General features: G+C 48.8%; 1 protein-coding gene across 1 annotated transcript in view; it reads left to right on the plus strand.

Moving 5' to 3' along the window:
* Positions 1-8763: 8763 nt before the first annotated feature.
* Positions 8764-20594, plus strand: part of TMEM125 (transmembrane protein 125) — a 46053-nt gene continuing 34222 nt past the window's right edge. The window contains exon 1 of the mRNA XM_082266145.1: positions 8764-8954. The gene's annotated coding sequence lies outside the window, so the exon portion shown is untranslated. The remainder of the gene's footprint in view (positions 8955-20594) is intronic.

Consider the following 20594-nt stretch of genomic DNA (forward strand, 5'->3'; position numbering starts at 1 on the left):
AAATTTGCTGTCCCCTCAAAACAACTCAACACACAGCCATTAATGTCTAACCCGCTGGCAACAAAAGTGAGTACACCCCTAAGTGACAATGTCCAAATTGGGACCAATTAGCCATTTTCCCTCCCCGGTGTCATGTGACTCGTTAGTGTTACAAGGTCTCAGGTGTGAATGGGGAGCAGGTGTGTTAAATTTGGTGTTATCGCTCTCACTCTCTCATACTGGTCACTGGAAGTTCAACATGGCAAAGAACTCTCTGAGGATCTGAAAAAAAGAATTGTTGCTCTACATAAAGATTGCCTCGGCTATAGGAAGATTGCCAAGACCCTGAAACTGAGCTGCAGCACGGTGGCCAAGACCATACAGCAGTTTAACTGGACAGGTTCCACTCAGAACAGGCCTCGCTATGGTCAACCAAAGAAGTTGAGTGCACGTGCTCAGCATCCTATCCAGAGGTTGTCTTTGGGAAATAGACGTATGAGTGCTGCCAGCATTGCTGCAGAGGTTGAAGGGGTGGGGGGTCAGCCTGTCAGTGCTCAGACCATACGCTGCACACTGCATTAAATTGGTCTGCATGGCTGTCATCCCAGAAGGAAGCCTCTTCTAAAGATGATGCACAAGAAAGCCCGCAAACAGTTTGCTGAAGACAAGCAGACTAAGGACATGGATTACTGGAACCATGTCCTGTGTTCTGATGAGACCAAGATAACCTTATTTGGTTCAGATGGTGTCAAGCGTGTGTGGCGGCAACCAGGTGAGGAGTACAAAGACAAGTGTGTCTTGCCTACAGTCAAGCATGGTGGTGGGAGTGTCATGGTTTGGGGCTCCATGAGTGCTGCCGCCGGCACTGGGGAGCTACAGTTCATTGAGGGAACCATGAATGCCAACATGTACTGTGACATACTGAAGCAGAGCATGATCCCCTCCCTTTGGAGACTGGGCCACAGGGCAGGATTCTAACATAACGACCCCAAACACACCTCCAAGACGACCACTGTCTTGCTAAAGAAGCTGAGGGTAAAGGTGATGGACTGGCCAAGCATGTCTCCAGACCTAAACCCTATTGAGTATCTGTGGAGCATCCTCAAACGGAAGGCAGAGGAGCGCAAGGTCTCTAACATCCAGCAGCTCCGTGATGTCGTCATGGAGGAGTGGAAGAGGACTCCAGTGGCAACCTGTGAAGCTCTGGTGAACTCCATGCCCAAGAGGGTTAAGGCAGTGCTGAAAAATAATGGTGACCACACAAAATATTGACTCTTTGGGCCCAATTTGGACATTTCCACTTAGGGGTGTACTCACTTTTGTTGCCAGCGGTTTAGACATTAATGGCTGTGTTGAGTTATTTTGAGGGGACAGCAAATTTACACTGTTATACAAGCTGTACACTCACTACTTTACATTGTAGCAAAGTGTCATTTCTTCAGTGTTGTCACATGAAAAGATAGAATAAAAGATTTACAAAAATGTGAGGGGTGTACTCACTTTGTGAGATACTGTTATTTGTATTGTTGTAATGTTATTTCATTATTACTATTATTTCTTTTTATTTAATTAATGCATTTAAGCAGAAAAACACAAAATAAATGCACAGCAAAATGCGTGAAAACACTCCAAAAATGCATGAATCGCACATTTGAGTGTATTTCTATGGATAAAATAAATGGTTAAAAAATGCACCAATCTGCACAAATTAAGCTACAAAAGAACTCTCAAGACATTTGGCCTCATGTAACTTGGAGTAGAGATGTGAAACAACTATATAGAGAATAATAGATTTTTTTGTCCTCCAGCATTTTGGAGCTTTGAGCTTCAAGGCGCTCAGATGTGAATGCAGCCTGAAAGAGGCATTCAAGAGACACAACAGGAAGTGAGAGAATTCCTACCTGGAACAGTTTTCTCTATTGGACACAGGGCTGGCCAAAGACATTGTGCTACCTGGGTCCAATAATGAAATGCCCCCCCCCCCCCCCACCAAAAAAAAAAATCACACCCACCAAAAGGCTCCCACATCCATTATTTTATATCATGATAATTAAAACTAAAATTAAATGTATCAGGAAGTCAGATTTACATGCAAACATCACCTCGTCTATATGCAAAATTATATGACATACCATAATATTCAATTCCAAACCACAAACTCCATATCACAGACTCCCCTCATCACAGACCATCCCAATACAGACCCCCCCCCCCAATCACCGACTCCCCTCATCACAGACCATCCCAATACAGATCCCCCCCATCACAGACTCCCCTCATCACAGACCATCCCAATACAGATCCCCCCCCCCAATCACCGACTCCCCTCATCACAGACCATCCCAATACAGACCCCCCCCCCCAATCACCGACTCCCCTCATCACAGACCATCCCAATACAGATCCCCCCCATCACAGACTCCCCTCATCACAGACCATCCCAATACAGATCCCCCCCCCAATCACCGACTCCCCTCATCACAGACCATCCCAATACAGATCCCCCCCATCACAGACTCCCTTCATCACAGACCATCCCAATACAGATCCCCACCCCCATCACAGACTCCCCTCATCACAGACCATCCCAATACAGATCCCCCCCCCATCACAGACTCCCGTCATCACAGACCATCCCAATACAGACCCCCCCCCCAATCACAGACTCCTCTCATCACAGACCATCCCAATACAGATCCCCCCCCCAATCACAGACTCCTCTCATCACAGACCATCCCAATACAGACCGCCCATCACAGACTCCCCTCATCACAGACCATCCCAATACAGACCCCCCCATCACAGACTCCCCCCCATCACAGACCATCCCAATACAGATCCCCCCCCCAATCACAGACTCCCCTCATCACAGACCATCCCAATACAGATCCCCCCATCACAGACTCCCCTCATCACAGACCATCCCAATACAGACCCCCCCCCCCATCACAGACTCCCCTCATCACAGACCATCCCAATACAGACCCCCCCCCCCCCATCACAGACTCCCCTCATCACAGACCATCCCAATACAGATCCCCCCCCTCACAGACTCCTCTCATCACAGACCATCCCAATACAGATCCCCCTCCCCCCATTACAGACTCCCCTCATCACAGACCATCCCGATGCAGATCCCCCCATTACAGACCCCCCTCATCACAGAGCATCCTAATACAGATCCCCCCCATCACAGACTCCCCTCATCACAGAGCATCCTAATACAGACCCCCCCCCCCCATCACAGACTCCCCTCATCACAGACCATCCCAATACAGACCCCCCCCCCTCAATCACAAACCATCCCAATAAAGACCCCCCCCCCATCACAGACTCCCCTCATCAAAGACCATCCCAACACAGACCCCCCATCCCCCATCACAGACTCCCCTCATCACAGACCATCCAGAGACCAGTTGCTCCAGAGCTTAGTAAAAAAGGTGAAGCTTCACTTTGCAAAGAATACCCAATCACTTGCAAGAAAAAAAAAAAACCACAGCATATTTTTGTTTGCGCATGATTGGATGATGGAAGTCAGCAGAGCTTCCCCTCATTTACCAAGCTCTGGAGAAACTGCACTTGCAAAATGCACAGCCTATTTGTCTTTAGTAAATCAACCCCGATGTGTCACCAGGAAGATCTAGTACAAGAGCTTGTGCTGGATATAATGTACAGTAGCAGATAACAGGTATACTATGCAGGAATTCATAGTGGACACATTGCAGCACAGTCACATACAGTATATTGTAAAAGAGCTCATAGAGGATACTTTGCAGCGCACATCAGGTATTTATTGTATACTAGCACACAGTGGATTTATTGTTGCATAGTGCAGATATATTGTATAATAATTCACAGTGAATATATTGTACTGTAGCAAATAAGAAATATATTGTATGATTGCTCATGGTGCATATATTCTAGCATCTAAAAGATATATTGTATAAGATCTCATGGAGGATACATAGTAACACCTAAAAGATACTGTATATTGTGTATGCATAGAAGCACTGAGCAGACATACTATATGATTGCACAGAAGAGGGAGGGGTGCCATTCTCTGTGCTGACCACTGGTATATTATATGGGAACCCACAGTATATACATAGAATACTATATGAATGCATAGAGGAGGGGGGGGGGGGGCATTCTCTGCACTTTATACTGTAGATATATTAGATAGGAGTCCATAATGTATACATAGATAGAAGTACAGAGGAGGAAGGGAGGCCATTCTCTACACTGTAAAGGTACAGTGCCTTGCGAAAGTATTTGACCCCCTTTAACTTTGCAAACTTTTGCCACATTTCAGGCTTCAAACATAAAGATATAAAACTGTAATTTTTTGTGAAGAATCAACAAGTGGGACACAATCATGAAGGGGAACAAAATTTATTGGATATTTCAAACTTTTTTAACAAATAAAAAACTGAAAAATTGGGAGTGCAAAATTTTTCAGCCCCCTTAAGTTAATACTTTGTAGCGCCACTTTTTGCTGCGATTGCAGCTGTAAGTCGCTTGGGGTATGTCTCTATCAGTTTTGCACATCGAGAGACTGAAATTTTTGCCCATTCCTCCTTGCAAAACAGCTCGAGCTCAGTGAGGTTGGATGGAGAGCGTTTGTGAACAGCAGTTTTCAGTTCTTTCCACAGATTCTCGATTGGATTCAGGTCTGGACTTTGACTTGGCCATTCTAACACCAGGATATGTTTATTTGTGAACCATTCCATTGTAGATTTTGCTTTATGTTTTGGATCATTGTCTTGTTGGAAGACAAATCTCTGTCCCAGTCTCAGGTCTTTTGCAGACTCCATTAGGTTTTCTTCCAGAATGGTCCTGTATTTGGCTCCATCCATCTTCCCATCAATTTTAACCATCTTTCCTGTCCCTGCTGAAGAAAAGCAGGCCCAAACCATGATGCTGCCACCACCATGTTTCACAGTGGGGATGGTGTGTTCAGGGTGATGAGCTGTGTTGCTTTTACGCCAAACATAACGTTTTGCATTGTTGCCAAAACGTTTGATTTTGGTTTCATCTGAGCAGAGCACCTTCTTCCACATGTTTGGTGTCTCCCAGGTGGCTTGTGGCAAACTTTAAATGACACTTTTTATGGATATATTTAAGAAATTGCTTTCTTCTTGCCACTCTTCCATAAAGGGCAGATTTGTGCAGTATACGACTGATTGTTGTCCTATGGACAGAGTCTCCCACCTCAGCTGTAGATCTCTGCAGTTCATCCAGAGTGATCATGGGCCTCTTGGCTGCATCTCTGATCAGTCTTCTCCTTGTATATGAGCTGAAAGTTTAGAGGGACAGCCAGGTCTTCGTAGATTTGCAGTGGTCTGATACTCCTTCCATTTCAATATTATCACTTGCACAGTGCTCCTTGGGATGTTTAAAGCTTGGGAAATCTTTTTGTATCCAAATCCAGCTTTAAACTTTTCCACAACAGTATCTCGGACCTGCCTGGTGTGTTCCTTGTTCTTCATGATGCTCTCTGCGCTTTAAACAGACCTCTGAGACTATCACAGTGCAGGTGCATTTATACGGAGACTTGATTACACACAGGTGGATTCTATTTATCATCATTAGTCATTTAGGTCAACATTGGATCATTCAGAGATCCTCACTGAACTTCTGGAGAGAGTTTGTTGCACTGAAAGTAAAGGGGCTGAATAATTTTGCACGCCCAATTTTTCAGTTTTTTATTTGTTAACAAAGTTTGAAATATCCAATAAATTTCATTCCACTTCATGATTGTGTCTCACTTGTTGTTGATTCTTCACAAAAAATTTTATATCTTTATGTTTGAAGCCTGAAATGTGGCAAAAGGTTGCAAAGTTCAAGGGGGCCGAATACTTTCGCAAGGCACTGTACATTATAAATGACCCATAGCATATACATAGAAGCACAGATCAGATATAATGTTGTATATGATTGCACAGAGTAGGGAGGGGGGTCATTCTCTGCACTGTACAGGTATATTATAAAGGAGTCCATAGTTTATATATACTGAGGTGGGATGGGTGCCAATCTCTGCATAGTGCAGTTCAGGTATATTATACAGGAGTCCATCGTGTATATATGGCAGTACAGAGGAGGGAGAGGGGGGGCATTCTCTGAACTGTAATGGTATGTTGTATATGACTCTGTAGCATATACTGTACATAGAAGCACATAGCAGATATACTATATGATAGCACAGAAGAGGGGTGCCACTCTCTGCACTGTACAGGTATATTATATTGGAGTCCATATTTTATACATAGAAGTACAGAGGAGGGAGGGGGTCATTCTCTACACTGTACAGGCAGGGGCAGACTGGCAACTTTCGGCCCAGGGGGCAAGTACACACCAGAGGCCCTTGGTGCAGCAACAAGGGCCCCCCCTGCACTCCCCCTCTTCCCAACCTCTTCCTGATCCCCATTCCAAGCTGAAGCCCTGCTCCAGATACTCTCTACTTACTGGCTGAATCTAGGTTCCCCACCCGGCCAGCAGGGGGCGGTTGGGGGAAGCTTGGACAGCTTGGTTGGGGCTGGCCGGGGGAGGAGAGTCTCCAGTGGGGCATGGAACCGGCCACACCCACTTCCCTGAAGCTCCACCCACTCCACATAATTAAGCTCCGCCTACTTATCATCAGATTATAGGGTCTACTCAACACAGGAAATTGAAAAGCGAATTTCAAACCTAAGGCCAAAGTAGCAGAGTTGGAATAATTCTCCCATTCAGCTTCACTACTTCTGCCTAAATTTTAAAATTCTCATCACAATTCCCTGCAATTCTAAAGTGTCAAATGTGCTCAGGTGTGACCATGCAAAAAATTTAATATGTAAATATGAATAAAGTGCAAGGTGTAAATAAGTACGATAAAACCTAATTATACTATCTGGTATAATTAGGTTTTAATAATGGCGCCAGGCGGCGCCATTACGTAACTGCGCATGCGCTCGCCCGGATGAGCTTGTTCGAGCTTTCCCAGGCCCGGCAGGTGTTGGAACGGCGCATGCACATTTACGATTTTGGCCTGCAACCATTTTTTTTACGGGCACCGGCTGCCCGTAACGGGCATTTACGGGCAGCCTGATTGACGGGCGCTTGCAGGGACAATGTAAATTACCCGGGACAGACTCCTATTTGCCAAGACTGTCCCTGCAAAAACAGGACAGTTGGTAAGTATGCACTCAGTAAGTCAGTGGCAGGGACTTTTTACTTCTCTTCACCAAGAATCCATTAGGCATGTCTTTGGCAGAAGCAGTGCAGCCTTTTCACGGGGCATCAGAGTGGCCCAGGGGGCAATTGCCCCCCTGCCCCCTAGCCCAGTCCTCCCCTGTGTACAGGTAAAATGAGTCCATAGTTTATACTGTACATAGAAGTATATAGGAGGGAGGGGTGCCACTCTCTGCACTGTACAGGTATATTATATATGAGTCCATAGTCCATACATAGAAGTACAGAGGAGGGAGGCATTCTCTGCACTGTACAGGTATATTATATAGCAGTCCATAGTTTATACATAGAAGTACAGAGGAGGGAGGGGGTCATTCTCTGCACTGTACAGGTATATTATATAGCAGTCCATAGTTTATACATAGAAGTACAGAGGAGGGAGGGGGTCATTCTCTGCACTTTACAGGTAAAATGAGTCCATAGTTTATACATAGAAGTATATAGGAGGGAGGGGGCCACTCTCTGCACCGTACAGGTATATTATATTGGAGTCCATAGTTTATACATAGAAGTACAGAGGAGGGAGGGGGGTCATTCTCTGCACTGTACAGGTATATTATATAGGAGTCCATAGTTTATACATAGAAGTACAGGGGGGGGGGGGTCATTCTCTTCACTGTACAAGTATATTATATGGGAGTCCATAGTTTATACATAGAAGTATATAGGAGGGAGGGGTGCCATTCTCTGCACTGTACAGGTATATTATATAGGGGTCCATAGTTTATACATAGAAGTACAGGGGGGGGGGGGGTCATTCTCTGCACTGTACAGGTATATTATATGGGAGTCCATAGTTTATACATAGAAGTATATAGGAGGGAGGGGGGTCATTCTCTGCACTGTACAGGTATATTATATTGGAGTCCATAGTCTATACATAGAAGTATATAGGAGGGAGGGGGGGTCATTCTCTGCACTGTACAGGAATATTATATGGGAGTCCATAGTTTATACATAGAAGTATATAGGAGGGAGGGGGGTCATTCTCTGCACTGTACAGGTATATTATATAGGAGTCCATAGTTTATACATAGAAGTATATAGGAGGGAGGGGGGTCATTCTCTGCACTGTACAGGTATATTATATAGGAGTCCATAGTCTATACATAGAAGTATATAGGAGGGAGGGGGGTCATTCTCTGCACTGTACAGGTATATTATATAGGAGTCCATAGTTTATACATAGAAGTATATAGGAGGGAGGGGGTCATTCTCTACACTGTACAGGTATATTATATTGGAGTCCATAGTCTATACATAGAAGTATATAGGGGGGGGGTCATTCTCTGCACTGTACAGGAATATTATATGGGAGTCCATAGTTTATACATAGAAGTATATAGGAGGGAGGGGGGTCATTCTCTGCACTGTACAGGTATATTATATTGGAGTCCATAGTCTATACATAGAAGTATATAGGAGGGAGGGGTGCCACTCTCTGCACTGTGTGTTACAGATTAGCAGGTGCACAGACAGATCACCTTGCATGGAATGTTCCTGCCCTTCTCTTGTCATCGCAGGCATCAGCCAATCAGTGCAGGCACCCAGCTGAAGAGGAAGAGATAGAGTTTCTACCTGTTGTGAACAATAAACAAGTGCGGAGAATCCTAGAGAACTGAGAAGGAGGACGGCGACATTTAAAGAGGGAGAGACCCCAACACATGGCCTGAGCCCCACTTCCTCTGCTGATCCCCTGGGTGCTGTGTCCAGGGCTGGACAAGACTCTGCTGGCTCCAGGTGAGGAGGTGAGTCTTCACTTCTCTGGAATCCTCTCCATACAGGGCATGTCAAGTCTTTCTGGGTCAGGCTGTGAAAGCCATATATTGTGGAACTACAAGTCCCAGGAGGAGGGCAGTTACCTGCACAACAGCCAGAGAGTAAGGGATTACCCCCAGGATATTCTGGGGATTAGAGGACACAGGAAGGCTTTAGAGGGTCCCATTTGTCCCCAAGGCTCAGGCATGGACCTCTCCACAATAGATGGACCACCCACTGGCTTTTCTGGCTATACATGGCGGTGACGTCACGCTCCTCTTGCAGCACTCTCTATAATTTATAACAAATCCGGCTCTTAGTGACCAATTTATCTCTGATGTGTCAGGTGAGCAGAACTGAGAATTCTGTGTAATCTCACTACTTGGGGTCATCTAATAAAAAACCTGAGGATTCAACTCTTCCTTATCCACCCAAAAAAATGATATTTACCCGTTACGGCCATTGCAAAAGAGGTCCATTCCTCCTGCTGTGTCTTTATTTTATATTATGGGGGAGGGGGGCAGATGCGGCCTTTTGCTTGTCTTTGCAGGCCCTTCAGACACTACTCCTCCCACTGATACAAGCCACTATTCCTTCTACACCAACTACCGGGCATAATTCCTACCACTGAACCCAACAATGGGGCACTATTCTTCCCACTGACAGCAATGATGGGGGCCACTATTCATTACCCCGATACCAACAATGGGGCATTATTCCTCCCACTGACACCAACAATGGGGCACTATTCCTCCCACTGACACCAATGATGGGGCACTATTCCTCCAACTGACACCAATGATGGGGCACTATTCCTCCCACTGACACCAATGATGGGGCACTATTCTTTCCACTGACACCAATGATGGGGCACTATTCTTTCCACTGACACCAATGACGGGGCACCATCCCTCCCACTGACACCAATGATGGGGCACTATTCCTCCCACTGACACCAATGATGGGGCACTATTCTTTCCACTGACACCAATGACGGGGCACCATCCCTCCCACTGACACCAATGATGGGGCACTATTCCTCCCACTGATACCAATGATGGGGCATTATTCCTCCCACTGACACCAATGATGGGGCACTATTCCTCCCACTGACACCAATGATGGGGCACTATTCCTCCCACTGACACCAATGATGGGGCACTATTCCTCCCACTGACACCAATAATGGGGCACTATTCCTCCAACTGACACCAATGATGGGGCACTATTCCTCCCACTGACACCAATGATGGGGCACTATTCCTCCCACTGACACCAATGATGGGGCACTATTCCTCCCACTGACACCAATGATGGGGCACAATTCCTCCCACTGATACCAATGATGGGACACTATTCCTTCCACTGATACAAATGATGGGACACTATTCCTCCCACTGACACCAATGATGGGGCACTATTCCTCCCACTGACACCAATGATGGGACACTATTCCTCCCACTGTCACCAATGATGGGGCACTATTCCTCCCACTGTCACCAATGATGGGGCACTATTCCTCCAACTGACACCAATGATGGGACACTATTCCTCCCAATGACACCAACTGCAGGACCCTATTCTTCGCACTGACACCAATGATAGGGTACTTTTCCTTCCCCTGATACCAACAATGGGACACTATTCCTTCCACTGACACCAATGATGGGGCACTATTTCTTCCCTTAATACCAACAATCGGGTACTATTCCTCCCACTAATGCCAAAGATGGGGCATTGTTTACTCCCATTGACGCCGGGACATTTTCTACCCTCACTGGCCACACTCTTGCCCCCTAAGTCTAAAGGACAGTAAACTGACTCTTTGTTCAGAAAGTTTAGAGACCCCTGGCTTAGACTTTAACCACTTCTGGACCGGAAGATTTTCCCCCTTAATGACCAGGCCATATTTTGCGATTCGGCATTGCATTATTTTAACGGATAATTGCGCAGTCGTGCGACGCTGTAAGTAAATAAAATTTATGTCCTTTTTTCCCCACAAACAGAGCTTTCTTTTGGTGGTATTTGATCACCTGTGCGATTTTTATTTTTTGCGTTTTAAAACAAAAAAGTGTGACAATTCTGAAAAAAAAAAAAAAACAATATTTTTCACGTTCTGCTATATAACATTCCCAAAAAAAAAATGTAAAAATCTAAATTTTTTTAACATTTTAGGGCAATTTGTTTTCTGCTACATATTTTTGGTAAAAAAATCTCAATAAGCTTATTCTGATTGGTTTGCGCAAAAGTTATCGCGTCTACGGGAAAGATTTATTTAATTTTTATTGTTTTTTTTTTTTACTAGTAATGGCGGTGATCAGCGATTTTTTTTTTTTTTTTTTGAAAATCTTTTTATTGTTTCAACAGAAAAACATAACAACACAAAAACAATAGGTGCAAAAAGGTTCACATAACAGTCGTGCAGCGCATTGTCAACGTCAAGGCAATCAAACATGAAAAAAATAATAAAAAGAAAGGGGGAAAAGTGGGCCCACGCAGGGGCATAATTACACTGGCAGCAAGAATACAACGTTAATCAGTGTACAGCATAGGATAAGTAGTATAGTCCGGGCCGCCTCTCGGCCGGCCCCGGATAGCGGTCTACGGAGCCCCCAAGCCGCCCCCGCCCAGACAGGCGGCAAGCAGCGGCACGGAGGAGTCCGCCAGCCACTTGGCCCAAACCCTGTCATGCTTTTTGGGGCATCCCCTGTGAGAATACGTGTCCTTGTACAACGGTATCACCGAATCCACCAGTGCCCTCCACCGCCGGAGCGGGGGAGGGGACCGCTGCCTCCAATGAAGTACTATGTTCTTCCTGGCGAAAAACAGGAGGAGACCCATGAGGGTGCGATCCGCCACCCTAGGGAACAGATCGTCTAGTAGGCCCAACAGGGCCGTCTTGGGCGAGGGGTCTATCGAAACCTGCAACACTCCGTTTGCAGCCGCGTAGACCCGAGACCAGTAATCAGACAAATCTGGGCAGGTCCAGAAAATGTGGATAAAGTCCCCGGGCGCATGGCCGCACCGCCAGCACTCCGGGGAGTGGGACTCATGCATTTTATGTAGGCGATGGGGAGTGAAGTACGCCCGGTGGGCGATCTTATACTGCACCATGCGGTCCCTCAGGGAGACCAGGATCTTAAAGGGGGAGTCCCACACCTGTTGCCAGTCCTCGGCGTCCATGTCCGGGACATCCCGAGTCCACCGATCTCGGAGACCCGAGAGCTCCGGAGAGAACACCCGAAGGAGATGGGCGTGCAGGACCGAGGCGGCGCGGGCGGAGCAGTCAAACCGAAGAACCCGCTCCAGATCCGACTGCACCACCCCCGCCCCCCCCCCGCGGGAACTGAGCCCCGAAGGCATGGGACAACTGGAGATAACGGAAGAGGTGAGACGGGGGCACCCCGTGAGACTCACAAAGTTGGTCAAATGAAGGGAGGGAGAAGTCCGAGGACAGATCCGAAATCACCTTAATGCCGTATCTGGTCCAGGCCGCCGGGTCGGGGAGGGAGTACAAGTGGGGCAGAGTAGGGTTGATCCACAGCGGCGCCCTAGGGGAGACCGCGGTGCTCGGGTAAGCCTCCAGCGCCAGGCCCTGACGCCAGGCTCTGAGCGTCGTTAGCATGGATGAGGTCAAAGGATACGGAGCCTTGGGGCCCCGGAACAACAGATGCGACAGCGCCTCCATTGACCCCAGCACCGCCGCCTCCAGCACCACCGCGGAGTTGGAGGCATCAGGAGACAGCCACCACACCGCGGAAACCAACTGGGAGGCCAAAAAATATTTATGACAGTCTGGGAAGGCTAGACCCCCCTGTGACTGGGGTCTCATCAGCGTTGAAAACTTGTAGCGGGGGGGGCGAGGGCCCCACAAAAAGGAGGAGAAGAGCCTATTCAAATTGGTGAAGAAGGTTTTGGGGATCCATTGGGGTGAGTGGCGAAAGAGGTAGGTCAATTTAGGGAGGATCTTCATTTTTATCAGATTCACCCTGCCCAACAGGGAGAGGGGAAGGTTCTCCCATGCCTTCAGCCTGGCCCGAACATCCCGCACCACCGGGTCTAGATTAAGGGAAATAAATTCCGAGGGGTCCTTAGACACCCTCACCCCCAGATACATGAAACTGTCGACCCACTGTAGCGAGAGATCCGGCGGGGCAGCACTCCTGGCCGCCTCGTCGATCGCAAGCAGCTGGGACTTTGACCAATTCACCTTTAGGCCCGTCACCCTGGAGAAGCCGTCCAGGATGTCCAGAGCCCCCCGAAGGGAGGGACCCGCATCCTGCAGAAACAACAGGAGGTCGTCCGCGTACAGCGCCACCCTCTCCTCCAGCCACGCCACCCGAAGCCCCCGAACCTCCGGCGAGGTTCGGAGCGCCTCAGCCAAGGGTTCCATGGCGATGGCGAAAAGGGCCGGAGAAAGAGGACAGCCCTGCCGCGTACCTCTGGACAACAGGAACGAAGGGGACAGCCTTCCTCCCAACCGAATGGCCGCCCTTGGAGATCTATAGATTGTCTGCAACCATCGTATAAACAACAGGGGGAACCCCATTCTCCTGAGGACCTCCCACAGGAACAGCCACTCCACTGAATCAAAAGCCTTCTCTATATCCAAGGAGGCGACCACCCTTGCACCGGAGTTCAAATGTTGAGTTTGCAAATTAGTATAAAGCCTACGCAGATTGACATCTGTAGATCTGTTGGCCATAAACCCCGTTTGATCCTGGTCAATCACGGAGGGGAGGATGGGGCGAAGTCTGGAGGCAAGAATTTTAGTGAGAACCTTGAGGTCATTATTAAGTAGGGCAATTGGGCGGTAGGAAGCGCACAGCTTTGGGTCCTTCGGGGGTTTAGGGATCAGGATAATGTGTGCCTCTGCCATAGAGGGCGGCAAGGAGCCCATCTCCAGGCAGTCGTTGTACAATGCCGCCAGCAGGGGGGCCAGCACTCCTGCATGAGTTTTGTAGAATTCAATGGGCAGCCCATCGGGGCCAGGGGCCTTGCCTCCAGGGATAGAACGTATCACTATCTCCACCTCCTCTGCCGTGACCGGCCGAACCAAATCGGAGCGCTCAGCGTCCGACAACCAACCCAGGGCAACCGGATCCAGGAGCTGTTGCAGATCCTCCGGCCGGAGGTCCGCGGGCAAGGTAGTAGCATATAATCGGGAGTAGAAGTCCCCAAAAAGCCCCAAAATTCCCTCCGGTGAGGTGACCGCCTCCCCAGAAGGAGAAGTGAGCTCCGGAACCAGGGTGAGGGGGGCATCATGATGAGACATAACAGCCAGCAGTTTCCCGTTCCGATCCCCGTATTCAAAAAACCTCTGTTTAGAGTGGTACATAGACAACCGGGTGACCTCAGTCAGGTGTAGAAGCAAGTCTCTCTTACTCGCCTGCAGCTCCTCAAAGTTGGCGGCCGAGGGGTCCCGGACATAGCGGCCAGAAGCCGCCTCGGCCGCCGCCTCCAAGTCGGACACCGCAGCCAGCTGCTGAACTCGAACGGCTTTGATTGCTGAAATATAGTGGCCCCTAGTAACCGCCTTAAAGGCGTCCCATACCAGTCCGGGAGAGGACGTACCTGCATTAGTCTGCCAATAGTCGTTTATCATAGACGGGGTCTGGGCTACAATCTCGGGCTGGTCCACCCACTGGGCACCGAGGCGCCACAGAGCACTACTGCGGTCACAGCCCGAGCGAATAACAACCTGCAGGGGACTATGGTCCGACAAGCCGCTGGGGAGATAAGAGACCTCCTCCACATCAGACAACATGTGCGGGTTGGCGAAGCCATAGTCTATCCTGGAGGATGTTTTGTGGGTAGCAGAGAAGCAGGAGTAAACCTTCTCCTGGGGGTGTTTCCAGCGCCAAACCTCCTGTAACCCGGCGGCCGAAGACCAATGGAGAAGGTCCCCGGAAAAGGCCTTGGGAGGCAAGGGCCTGTCAAGGTCCGGGGAGAGGATGGCGTTGAAGTCCCCCAGGAGAAGCAGTTTGGCTGGACAGTAGCCGGAGACCCTCTCCAGGACGGCATATAGGACCTCAGCTTTGAACGGTGGGGGCACATAAATGCCCGCCACCACATACCTCTGCTGCCACATAGTGAGCACCAGCACCACATATCGTCCGGAGGGGTCGGTGTGCACCGCCTCCACCACACAGGGCAAAGATTTATGAATCAGCACAGAAACACCCCTTGCATAAGTAGAGTAGGAGGCATGGAACGACCTCTGTACCCACGGTTTTTTAAGAGACAGGAGCTTGCTGCCCACCAGGTGGGTTTCTTGCAAAACCAGTATGGAGGGGTTGTAACGCTGCACATACTGAAAGAGCAATGCCCGCTTAAACTTGGAATTGAGACCCCGTACGTTCCAGGATAGCACAGAGAAGGTAGATGGTTTACGTGATGCCATCCTGGAAGGTTACATAAATGAACACCCCAGAAGTATCACCCATAGGTACTTCCTCCTGGGGAGCAGCAAGATCGAGTAAACCCATGCACCAAACAAAAACACGAACAAACAAAGTAAGCCCCCCTGGAGGGAGAGCACAACACCCCAAACACATAACGTTTACCCTACTGTACCCCGTTACCCCAAAAACCAAGGGGGAGAGCCCAGGGACAGTTTGAACCCAAAACTGAGAAAAAAAAAAACGGTTAGGCACCGGCCAACAGACCGCCTGGGCCTACCGCCACAGTCTGTCCAAAAATAGTCCGCCCACCGCCAACAGGGCCAGCGGAAAGCACAGTTCAGGGAGCCTGTCAAAAAACAAAAAAGAAGGCAAAAAGTCAAGCAAAAGGGAAGAAAAAAAAAAAGAAAAAAAAACAGTGCAGTTCACCCGAGCTCCGTGGTGAACAAAAGGGACATAAGGGCCAAAGGAGGATGCAGGGCAAGCATCTGCCGTGAGGACGGAGGTGCAAGTGTCCAGGAGTCCCGAGAAACACATCCGAGGGAGGCAGAATAGAAGCATGTAGGAGAGCAGGAGCGGGAACAAAAGGGGCAAACAGGGCAGAAGTCAGCACAGGAGTTCACTTACAGAGTCCAGGTCATCACACAGCCGAGGGGAACACAGGGGGTCATCAACAATCAGGCCGCAGCACCCAAGGTGTCAATCCATTCACTGGCATCTGGGGGGGTCTCGAAGAATCGCACTGTGCCCTGATGGGCCACCCTCAGCCGACTGGGATACAGCATACTGTATTTAATATTCCTCTCCCGCAGGCGACGTCTCACCTCGTTAAAGGATCTGCGGCGCCTCTGTACTTCAGCCGAGAAATCTGGGAAGAACATCACCCTGGTATTCTCATAGGGCAACTCCTCTTGCTTCCTAGCCGCAGCAAGGATCATATCCCGGTCCCGGTAATTCAGCATCCGGACCAGGAACGGTCTGGGGGGGGCCCCCGAGGGTCGCTTGCCCGTGGGCACCCGGTGAGCCCGCTCAACCACATAGGTAGCAGGAAGGTCACGCAGGTGCAGAAGGGATTTGAAGAAGTCCTCAGCAAAGGCCTCAGGGCGATCACCTTCCGCGCCCTCCGGCAAGCCCACCACACGGATGTTATTTGGGCGTTGCCTGTTCTCGGCATCATCCACCTTGCTAGTGAGCGCGGCGACCAACGCCTGTAAGTCCGCTAGCTGAGCCGAATGGGATCCCTGCCGGTCTTCTACCTCTCCAATCCGATCCTCAGCCTCCGTCATCCTGCCCCTGATCTTGTCCAGATCGTGGCGTATCAGGGTGCATTCGGAGGCCACGCTGTCTATGCGGAGCATGAGGGAAGCTTTGCAGCCTTCAATGGCCGCGAGGATGGGTCCAGTGATCGCCGCCGCCTCCACCGCCACTTCCGCGGGCGCAGGGGAGCTCCGCTCCGGTGTCCGTGAGCCCGATGGCTGCGAGCCAGGGGAGGAAGACATCCCCGCCGAGGCCTTGGAGCAGCGACTTGCCTGGGGGCTGTCGGAGACTGGCAAGATGGCGCCGGGAGGACACGTGGCCCGGCTCTTCCCCGGGCGCTGAGGCTTCGGATCCTTGGGCAGCTTACCCTTCGGCTTGGTCGACATGGCAGCAGGACCAGGACGATCCAGAGGAGCAGGACAAGCCGGCAAGCCAGGTACTGTAAACAGAATGGCCCTAAAACGGAGGAATTTGCACGGATGGTCACGGAGCTCTGCAGCCACACGTCCGCTCAGACTCACATCCCGGCCACGCCCGATCAGCGATTTTTAGCGGGACTGCGACATTGCTCTGAAAGTTCAGACCCCTAACTGACATTTTAAACACTTTTGGGGGTACCAGTGACATTACTACAGTAATCAGTGCTAAAAATATGCACTGTTACTGTAATAATGACACTGGCAGGGAAGGGGTTAACACTGTGGGTTAAATGTGAGCCTAGGGGGGTGTTTCTAACTGTGGGGGGGCGTGGCTTGTGAAATGATCACAGAGACCTTTGTTCCTATATAGAAGGGTCACAGGCGCCCTGTGATCATTCCAGGGAGAAGAACGGTCAGCTGTGTTTACAACAGCTGACCGTTCTCTCTCAGCGGGGAGCGATCGCGGGTAGCCAGCGGCATCCTTTGCCACCTGCCCTGTGCATCGGAGTTGCCGCTGACCAGTGGGGGCGGGTGCTCACCCCCTAGCTGCAGGTGCGCGATTGACGTAGACCTACATTGGTTTGCGCAGGAGGGGCTGGCGCAGTATAACTGCGGCGGGCGGTTGGGAAGCCGTTAATAGTAAATTTAACAGACCAAAAGGGAGCCAATATGAGACGTTCATTGTCAGGGTTTATATACACTTTAGGAATTTTGTGATTTTGCATTGATGTGTGCATAGTGTTAGTTTTTATAGGTGTGCAGTATTAGTCTTATGGGTGTGCGTTGGCATTGAATTTGTTGATTTAAAAAAAAAAAAAAACAACTGTATGGCTCCTTTCACACGGGCGCTCCGTGTGTCCGCAAATCATCCAATCCGTTTGCGGATGATTTGCGGACATAATGTAAGTGAATGGCACTGCGGGTGTCAGTGGAATACCATCCGCTGACACTCGATTTTCCTCCTTTCAGTTCTGTTCCGTTTTTACGAATGGAACAGAACCCTATTTTTCCTTCCGTGTAAAAAACGGAAAGGAAGGAAAATCGGATGTCAGCGGTGTCATCCGCTGACATCCGCAATGCCATATACTTACATTATGCCCGCAAATCATCCGCAAACGGATGGGATGATATGCGGGCACACGGAGCGGATGACACAAATGTCATCCACTCCGTGGAAAAAAAAAAAAAAAAAGTCCTGCAGCGGACCTTTCTCACGGAGCGGCCGTGTGAAAGGAGCCTATCAGTTATATTACACCAAATATGAATGCAGCGCCCAACTGCTTGACATTACCAGATCAGAGGACATGGAATGAGGTATGGAGACTGCAATTGCTGACCATCTTCATTCATACAAACCCGGAATTGTCATTTAGGGAAGTGTTATGCCTTTTGTCAGTTTTCTTTTTGCCATTTGTGTCCCATTGGTGAGATTTACCTTCACTTCCTGTCCTGTGGACACAACAGGAAGTGAGAGTACGGCTACCTTAGTCAGTTGCCATCGGAACAGTGCTCCCAATGGCGCCTCCTCCTCGGCCAATGGCGTGGGGTTTGCCTTTCAGCCAATCAGGAAGCGGGAGGACCCTCTCCCTGATTGGCCAGGAGGAGGATCAGTGTGACAATAGCGAATTTTCATTCGCTATTGTCACACAATGGGCAGGCTCGGGGAGGAGCAATGCTCTGCGCCTCGGCTCGGCTGCGGCGGTTTTAGGCATGGGCGAACGGGGCTCGGGCGGCCGCGGCCCAGTACCATTTGATTCACAGACCGGTACCGGTCCGCGGCCTGGGCATGCCGCCCCCCCACGTGTCATGAAAAAATGCCGCCCCGGGCGGCTTCCCCGTTCGCCCATGCCTAAAACCGCCACTGGCTCCCATTGGAATATTTCCCCTCTTCCCCATATTCGGTGTTCTGGTGAGTTGATATACAAGGGGGGAGCACGAGCACTTTGTTTTGGAGTCAAGCACTGAAGCACTTTACTATCACCATTGCATATATAATATTGGATTTATATCTGAAGGACATTTATAACTGTGAAAGGACTATTGATATTCATTTGCACTCCGAATATATATTTGCACAGTTTGCACTGAGCACTTTTATAGCACATATAATAATAGAGGATTTTTTCATTATTTATTTATTTATTTATAGCTACATACAGCAGCGCTGACACTTAGCACTTTTTAAGGCACATACACCTTATTTGTCACAGTATTAACCACTTAAGCCCCGGAGGATTTGGCTGCCCATAGACCAGGCCCTATTTTGCGATTCGGCACTGCGTGAATGTAACGGACAATTGCGCGGTCGTGCGACGCCGTACCCAAATGAAATTGAGGTCCTTATTTTCCCACAAACAGAGCTTTCTTTTGGTGGTATTTGATCACCTGTGCGATTTTTACTTTTTGCGCTATAAACAAAAAAAGAGCGACAATTTTTAAAAAATAACAATATTTTTCACATTTTTTTATATGACATTCTCCACAAAAAAAAAAATGTAAAAATCAAAATTTTTTAACATTTTAGGCCAATTTGTTTTCTGCTACATGTTTGGTAAAAAAAAAAATCGCAATAAGCGTATTTTGATTGGTTTGCACAAAAGTTGTCGCTCTTACTAACTACGGGAAAGATTTCTGTCATTTTTATTGTTTTTTTTTTTTTTTACTAGTAATGGCGGCGAGCTGCGATTTTTTTTTGCAGGACTGCGACATTGCGGGGAATAGATCGGACCCCTGACTGACAATTTTGACACTTTTGGGGTTACCAGTGACATTACTACGGTAATCAGTGCTATAAATATGCACTGTTACTGTAATAATGACACTGGCAGGGAAGGGGTTAACTTTATTGGTGATCAAGGGGTTAAGTGTGTCCCTAGGGGCGTGCTTCTAACTGTGGGGGGCGTGGCTTGTGAGATCATCACAGAGACATACCATCCTACATAGCAGGATCGCATAGCCTCTGTGATGATCTAAGGGAGAATGACAGACGGCTGTGTTTACATCAGCCGCCTGTCTTTCTCCCTCTGCAGCGGGAGATCGCGAGTGGCCGGCGGACATCGGAGCCCCTGGTCACACGCGCAAGGAAGGCAGGAAACGAGCGGGGGCATGTCGCCGGCGGCGTGTGCTCGCCCCCTACAGGCTCGTGGGCGAGCGATGTAGGTTTACATCGCTTTGCCCAGGAGCGGCTGACTGCCGCAGTAAATAGTCGTGCGGCGGTCGGCAAGTGGTTCATTTAATTTCATTTAATCTGATTTGTAAGCTCACTCAAAATACTCCTAAGCTCGAGAAACCCTTTTCATTTGCACAATAAGACAAATACGCCCGAAATTTACGGAGATGCTCAAACAGGAGTATTGTGTGTAAGAGGCCTTAAACACATAATTTCAGTGTTGATTTAATATGCTAGTGCATCATTTTCAAAGCTACTGATTGTCTATGGTCCAACGCGTTTCTTGGACTTTGTCCACTTCTTCCTACAAATGCAGAGTTTTGACCATTGGGACTTTGGGTAAAACGCCACACAGCCAGTAATAAAAACATTGTACAGGTTTAT

Source organism: Pelophylax lessonae (genome assembly GCF_965119305.1).
Source record: "Pelophylax lessonae genome assembly, chromosome: 8".
NCBI lineage: Eukaryota > Metazoa > Chordata > Amphibia > Anura > Ranidae > Pelophylax > Pelophylax lessonae.